The sequence below is a fragment of the Salvia splendens genome, chromosome 1, assembly GCF_004379255.2.
Source record: "Salvia splendens isolate huo1 chromosome 1, SspV2, whole genome shotgun sequence".
NCBI classification, from domain to species: Eukaryota; Viridiplantae; Streptophyta; class Magnoliopsida; order Lamiales; family Lamiaceae; genus Salvia; species Salvia splendens.
The window spans coordinates 25,363,823-25,372,171 of NC_056032.1; the positions used below are offsets into that span (position 1 = coordinate 25,363,823).

An 8,349-nucleotide genomic window follows, 5' to 3' on the forward strand; every position below is an offset into this window, starting at 1 on the left:
GTTGATGTAGAGTCCTCACTTGTTGGCAGACTAAATATCTCTCGACGAATGACGCTTTGTCCCTCTTCATACCATTCCATCAAAAGGACTTCTTCAGATCTTGATACATTTTCGTACTTCCTTGGTGGGCGGTGTAAGGAGTCTCATGCGCTTCACTCATAACCTCGTTTTTGAGTTCCTCGTTATCCGGCATGCATAGTCTCCCTTCGAAAGTAAGAGCATTGTCACCTTCTTCACTAAAATTCCCAGATTCGCAGGTTCGCACTTCTACACGAATTTTCTCCAATTTCGCATCCATCTGTTGTGTTTCAATGATTCTCGACCTTAGGTCAGGTTCAACAGCTAAACTGATGATTCGCGTTTCCACTGTTTCAGGTGCCCTCACCATTTCCAAACGCATCTTGCTAAACTGGTGAATCAGGCTTTCCTCTTTGGTGAGAAAAGTAGCCAGTTGGGAATGGTCCTTTCGGCTCAATGCATCTGCCACTACATTTGCTTTTCCGGGGTGGTAGTTAGTGCCACAATCGTAGTCTTTCACCAACTCGAGCCATCTTCGTTGCCGTATGTTCAAATCTTTCTGCTCGAAGAAATACTTCAGGCTTTTGTAGTCCGTAAAGATCTCACATCTAACTCCGTAGAGTGATGTCTCCAAATCTTTAAGGCGTGTACTACCGCTGCTAACTCCAAGTCGTGGGTTGGATAGTTCCACTCATTGGCCTCAATTGTCGTGATGCATAAGCAATCACTTTGTTGTTATGCATCAACACACATCCAAGTCCCACCTTCGAAGCGTCAGTGTATACCACGTAGTTCACTCCAGGTTCTGGCACAGCTAGAATCGGTGCACTAGTTAGTTTTTCCTTCCACATTTGAAAACTTGCCTCACAATCTGAGGTCCAATTGACTTTTATCCCCTTCTTGAGTTGTTGAGTCATTGGTCTTGCTATCTTAGAAAATCCCTCGATGAATCTCCGATAATATCCCGCCAGTCCTAGGAACTCCAAATTTCGTTAGGTGTGGTTGGTGTTTTCCATTTCTGTACAACTTCCACCTTTGCGGGGTCTACTCGAATTCCATATGCGCTCTCTATGTGCCCAAGGTAATTCACTTCTTTGAACCAAAATTCACACATACTGAACTTGGCGTAGAGTTTCTCGGCCCTTAACGTCTCCAAGGTAGTCCTCAAATGTTCTTCATGTTCCTCCTCGATCTTTGAGTAGATAAGGACATCGTCTATGAAGACTATGACGAACTTGTCCAAGTATGGATGAAACACACGATTCATGAGGTCCATAAATATAGCCAGGGCATTTGTCAATCCGAAGGGCATCACTATAAACTCATAATGACCATATCTAGTTCGGAAAGCCGTCTTGAGTACACTTTGTCGGACTCTAGGTTATGATATTCATATGTCAAATCCATTTTCACAAAGACCCCAACTCCTCGAAGCTGATCAAACCAATCATCTATTCTCGTTAGTGGAAACATGTTCTAAAGTGTCATCTCGTTCTGCTCTCGATAATTTATGCACATTCTCAGCGTTCCGTCATTCTTCAAAAATAGCATTGGTGCACCCCGAGGTGGCACACCGAATTTGATGAAACCCAGGTTTTACAGTTCTTGCAGTTGCATCTTGAGTTCTTCCAACTCCTTAGTCATCATTTTGTATGTTGTCCTAGATATTTAGGGTTGATCATGGCTCCAAGTCAATTGTAGTATACGACTGTCTATCTGTTAGGAAAGGTAATCCAACATGACTTTTCTTAACGGTCCTAATATCATGTCTATAATAGAGACAAACTTATTTCGCCATTTTCACTTTCGGTCTACTTCATGAGGATGTGAACATAACACTGAAAACTTCTTCCAACATTCCCTCAATTTTCTTCATATGCGAAAATTCTTATAATAATGTTCCTAATTCTCTACTTTGGTTGAGGAGGTGGTGGGGATACCACGCGTTCTTTCTTTTGATTCCTTTCCTGCTCGACATATCTTGACTCGAACGTTTCTCTCTTTGTTGATGGTGTCACCTTGTTAACATACTCTTATTTTCTCGGCAATTGTTGTATTGTAGCAGTGATCTTTAAATACTCCTTCCTCGTTGCTCACTTAGTTTTATTCATCATCCTCGTATCGATCGATCAACTTTTTTTCACCTAGATCTCTACACCGTATAAGATAATCAGGCACATGTGCGTAAAATTTTCTTAACATTTTTTTTTCTCCAATCTCATTATCTATGTACATAACAAGACATTCAATTTCTAGTTCGTCACAAGCGGTTCAAAAATGCGAAATATTCCTCATCTCGTTCTATTGGTCATGTCTACACTTCTGGTTGGTATATCATCTCAGTGCGTGTCGGTCTATAAAACTTATTTCCCATGTGTATCTTAAAAGATCAAGCTTTTGCCTTTCCCAACAATGTTGCATCAAGAACTCAAAATTTAGTCAAACAGTCTTAACTTGGATATGGACTTATTTCAAATTATAACAATACTGCTAAAACGTCTTTAAATTGGAAGAGTTTAGAAATCACTCAAGGAAACAAGAATTACAATTTCAGCTCTTTTGCTTTGAATCTCCACACTAACTCGCAATAATAGGTTTGGATTATCCCAACAAAGCTTGAAAGAACATAAGGTAGGTCATGAAAATAGGATGAGATTGAAATAAATCTCAATTCCCGTAGTAGGCTACCAAAAAGATAATTCAGTTGTCCGATCAATTTTGAAAGGTCCATACATCAATGGATAATGTCCCAAACATGTCATGGCCAGAAATGATCAGTTGCATGAGGATTTAGAAATGTAGGCAGTTTCCACGAAGCAACACTAATCATGGTTAAACGAAGATCAAAATATGGAATAATGATATCACATCAATGGATTCACAGGTTTGCAACCAACGTGAAGTGAACTTTTTTTAGGAAAATCAGCTACATCAAACACGTTAAGGAAAAAAAAGAGAACACGATAGCCTTAACTTGGTGTTGCAGAAAGAAAAATCATTGAGCATGAAGCACTATATGTGGTGAAACTAGGCTAAAAAGAAATTTCACTTCTGCAAGAAAGAATGTGCCGCATGCATAGTTGCGAAATAAAAAGGTGTATAAAAGTTCCAAGAAGATTATTCCACCCTTTGAAGATACATATATGGGAGATGTGATCATACTGAAGGTCATAACTGCAAACACCTTTAGGAATGAAGTTCAATGACGGAAGCTCATAAGGTCAAAATACTGTCCTTACGAAAGATGAATCAAAGAAAACTACTAATCAAGATGTCCAAAGTTACAAAGGCAAGAACTAATTTTCAAGAACTGAAAGGGAGTCATGACCCGATATAGGAAAAAATATAATGGGTATTACTCACAAAGCATGAGTCAACCAAGGTGATTAAATAGACAAGGGCTCACGGTTATTCAATTTATATCGAAAAGAGTTTAGAATCCAAGTAAGTACTGTTGATTTAAAATCATTCATTCTAGATACGAAGGTCGCACCCCCTAGTCCATTTTTCGCGAGCCTGAACATGGTAACATCGTTCTAAGAAACCTTGGACTCCAAGTTGAGATTCATCGTGCCATTACAACTAATAACAATAGTCGAAAGCCATATCTTCATAATATTCTTTGCACGTGATAACAGTCATTCTCTTAAAACGTTGTAGGCATACACGCGCTCTCATCATGCTTTAACGGTCATTTTCGTCGCATCGCCACTTATGACATATGATTGGATTTATCTTATTAGATCGCAGGTATGCTCTCTACCTCCGTTGTAGGGTTACCTCATTTCGCATCTTTTCTTTCCTCGAACATTTTCTCGTTTGGAACATTTCTTCAATTTGCACTTCTTCTTTTCTTAAACTCTTTATCATATACTACGTCTTATCGCATTCTCCTTGTTCTTATCATTCAGGGAAAAACAATACTATATTTGTAATCATTCCATAAAGTTCGAGTTCACACCACATATTTCCATTTGTCCTATCACTCAGAAAAGTGATATTTCAATTATCAACAACTAAATTCGATATCGTTCAATGTAACATACTTCTTAGGCACTCTATGTTCGCATACAAAGTTCATAGCGTCATATTTCACTCCCACCAACAATTTCATAATATACCTCATACTTCAACGCCAATAGACCATCAATTAATACATGTTTCACACATTAAGCTTGCTCCAACAGTTCGTGTCATTCGAAAAAATAGAAAAAAAAAATTTCCATGGTCCACCGACCTCCATCCCCCCTCTTGATATACTTGCCACGTATCTTGACAAAATAGGGGTTCGCCCCCATCTTTCAGATTCTCGTTCCTTTTCATTGCTCAGAAAAGCAATAGGTAAGTTTTTAACTTAGAACTACAGTTCGCACTGTCAACTAGGCCTACATCTTTGGCACTCTAAGTTCACAACACATTTCATCATTTCGTAGATAAAAACTATCACATTAAAAGTCATGCATACTCCAGATAAACAAGTATTATAACACACAACATTTTCACATCTCAAAGCAAAACACTTTCACACTTTACATTAACATTCAAAATTTTTGAAATAAAATTTTCTTCAAACTCTCACACTTTCCTCAAACTTTCACATCTCACTTTCAACTTTAGAGTAAAAGTTTTGATTCAAAACTCAAAACATACTTGAACATCCACTTTCATCTTTCATGTAAAACAAACAATCCGTCGTTCCTCTTCACAACTTGCTCTTTTTCAAACATCAGCAAATACTCTTCTCAACTTGAAATCGATCCCTGATGGATAGATTCTACTTCCTCGTTCTTATTAAAAAAAATTCTCATCTTCCTTTCACAAAAATATATTACCTCTTTCTTCGTGGTTGGGCATGACGAGTTGTGGTGTTGAGCCTTCGAGGTTACACTTTAGCCAATTAATACAAGAATAGCTTTTGACTCAAAAGACTCTTGGGTCCAGAGCGGAAAGAAACTGAGGCTCTGATACCAAACTGTCACGACCGCCATTTAGGGTTAATAAATACAGGCGATCGTGATTAAAAGAATTTAATAAACAGACGAATAGAACTAGGGTTTCGATAACGAGTTCGACCAACAATTTATATTCAAAGAAAGTGACCAAGAGTTGACATTATCCATCAAAATCCCAGGTATTCAATGCCCTAACAATTTGAGTTGCAGGCCCAATAAATGGTAAGTAAAGGAAATGTCACAGCGGAAACGACCAAGAGAGAGAGAGAGTGACGTCATGTGTGAAGACACAACGACACTCATAATCCAAGGATGAACAATTCATTCTCCAATTTACTTGCTCAACACCACCATATTCTCGTCGCCGCTCAACCTGCACATAGGGAAAACACATGCAGGGCTGAGTACTTAATATACTCAGTGGACACACGCTGAAAATAGTTGAGAAAAGTTATGTCATCCATACCATAGTGAACTCGAGTTTTACATTTAGAAAATAAATACCATCGAGTATCACAAAAACAGTTTCATAGCCTGGCCAGGCAAAACAATTTCCCCTATTTCTCAACAATCCATCAATCACAACATTTCCATAGTGCGACGAAAGTGTGGCCACACTACTCGCCCACGAGACCGGCCGACTAGCAAGGACGGCTCACGATCCCACATGTGTACACAGCCTGATAGGGTTTGCGGCCCCACTCAGACCCGAATTCGTTTAACATAGCCCTATAGCCTAATGAAGCGAACTCACAAACTAGGCATCGGGCAACAATCTCATTATCAAAAAAACATGGCATGACATAACAGTTTAAACCACCCTTATTACACCATAATCATACTTTTGAAAACATTAAAGGGATTCAGTAAAAGAAAGCCCACCTCGACTGCTTAATTCTCAAGTACTTTCTTTCCCTTGGTATCACGATTCACTTGCGAGGATTCCCCTTTAAAATTAGATAATAGATAAATCAACACATTTTTCACATAAATAAAAATAAATGCATGTCTCCTAATTAGAGTTATTTATCTCTAATTTTTTTCGATTATTCGGCGGCCGCTTGCGCCCATAATTCATCCGTTGGCTCCTCGTATTTTCCACCACGATGTCAAATAAATTCCCAAAATTTATTTAAGCGCATAATTTGAATTATCACAACTATTTCCCTTTTGTTATGAAAATTATATATTCTGGACTTGGGATAAATTATTCATACTTCAAACTTATTTCGGGATTTAATTAAATAATTTCGTCACGATTAATTATCGGCCCAAAGATTTATTTAAAAGCCCCAAAGCTTAATTATTTCCCCACCTTATATCTGAAATTAACATTTAAAAGCCCAAACAATTAAATGGAGTCCATCTTTAATAATTTACCCAATTTAAATTAGTGAGGCCCAATTCCTACTGCCACCATCTCCACGCCTCTCTCTCTTCTCTATCTCCCGCCGCCTTCTCCAAAACTCGCGAGAGTCGTCGGTCAACTTCCAATTCGCGAGAAATCCGTCGCGTCGACCCTCTCGCCGGCGGTCAGCCTTCCGTCGCCTCTGATTTAGACAGCAGCGGACCTAGCCGTGCGTCGCCGTCGCTGCTGTGCTGTCTCCTCGCCGGAGTCGCCGTCGCTGCTGCGCTGTCTCCTCGCCCGGTCACCTTTCGCCCGCCTCCGCCGCTGCGTTCCAGACTTATCCAGCGACGAGGGAGAGTTTCTTCACCGCCGATCAGTCACTGCGGAATGCTGCCTCCGCTCTGACTTGCTGCAGCGCCGCCCTCGGTCAGACATCGCCACCGGTTCGCACAGCTATCCGAACTCGCCCCGAACAGTTCCGAAACGACCCCTAGCCAGCCCCGATTGCTAACCCGAAAGGTAATTGTTTGGTATGGTTATATTAGCTTAACGTTTAATTACCATCATCAACTATTATATGCATAAAGTCAATTAATATAGTAGAAACTCAATTGTTGTTTGAATATGTGGGGAATGCGATAATTCATGTTTAAAACTGGGTAGGAATTTTACCTCGGTTAATTGGACTTGGTTGTGGAGTTCACAAGGGTAAAAAGGGAGATTCTTTGAACCTGAGGTTTCAATCTCTGTTAGAAGAAATCACCGATGTTTTGATATTGAAACAAAAGAAATTTAGATATGAGTCGATTAGGAAATTGATTACCACGGTTGAGACTGGATTGAGAATTCGGCAACTCTTCAAGGCTTGTCGTGGATTTCAAAGGAATGAGTTCTTGTTGCAGAGATGGGAAAAATAGGAAAATTGATTGATGATCGTATAGAGAGGAGGTGATTTGGTTTAGATATAGGAGAGATTTATGGAGTGAGTGGAGAGAGGGACGGTTTCAACGTGGGAAAGGGAATGGGGCGATTTTTCTTATTTTCTTTCTTTCAAATTGAACGTTAGTTTACTTATTTTGATTTGTTTAATATTTTATTTACAGATCACGGAGAAGGAAAATCTCATCACGAGGAGGAAAATCTCTGCACAATCTTTGACCAAAACTTGAATTAATGCATCTTGGTGACCAAGTCAATAGGTCGGAATTAATTAGATTAGTTTAATTCACGGTTATATTTTATTTAAATTATACAACCCATAATTTATTTATCATGGACTGGATTTTTTATATTATTTATTCAATTTATTCGATCCAACTCGCGAATTGAGTCCAATATATATTCCTCACGGAAATGAATTGTTTTAAATTCGCGTAGTAATTTATTTCACAAAACCCTAGTCCAGCGACAAATTCCACTTAACAATTAATTCACGGGCCTCGCAATATTAATAGCATTAAATCCAAGTACTTTAGGGTTCGAAACTTAGGTTTATAAAAACGTGGTGTTACAGTCACACCCTTCCCATTCCTTCTTTCCCAGTTTCCCAGCCTTGATTAGGTTTTGAAGATACACCTTGATTCTATGAAACACATTATCTGCTGCCATTTTCGAACCCCGGTGAATGTCCCCATTACGCTCCGACCAAATGAACCAGAGAGCTAAACATGGGATAACCGAACTAGCATGGATTTTGTCCGTTTGACATAGTCTCCGGTGCCAGAATCTGACCTGAGCTTCCAGGTCCGAAACTCTTACATTCCATCTTGGGAGATTAGGGAACCAAGCTGATAATCTCCTCCATACCTCCACTGCTACTTCACCATGTAGGAAGAGATGCTCCCTTGTTTCCACATTAGGCGAGCTGCAGCAGCGGCATTTGGACGCGAGGCTTACTTTTCTCCATTGAAGTTTGGCGTCTACTGGGATTCTGTTTGCAAGTAGCCTCCATACAAAAATAGAGATTGATGGCAGAATGCAGTTGTTCCAGATTAGGTTGAAGACCGGGATGTGCGGGAGTCGGTGTCGGCA

At 39.6% G+C, this 8,349-nt stretch overlaps 2 long non-coding RNA genes across 3 annotated transcripts; one reads left to right on the forward strand and one right to left on the reverse strand.

Moving 5' to 3' along the window:
- Window positions 1-5,032: 5,032 nt before the first annotated feature.
- On the reverse strand, window positions 5,033-7,340 carry LOC121745731. Of its 2 annotated transcripts, none has more exons than XR_006038895.1 (3): window positions 7,142-7,340; window positions 6,991-7,049; window positions 5,033-5,343 (listed from the first exon to the last, which is right to left on the reverse strand). It is a non-coding gene; the product is annotated as an uncharacterized LOC121745731 (long non-coding RNA). The 2 variants fall into 2 exon arrangements; XR_006038894.1 differs by lacking the exon at window positions 5,033-5,343 and adding an exon at window positions 5,627-5,917.
- LOC121745725 lies at window positions 6,001-7,616 on the forward strand. Its single transcript, XR_006038893.1, has 2 exons — window positions 6,001-6,837; window positions 7,422-7,616. It is a non-coding gene; the product is annotated as an uncharacterized LOC121745725 (long non-coding RNA).
- The last annotated feature ends 733 nt before the right edge of the window (window positions 7,617-8,349 follow it).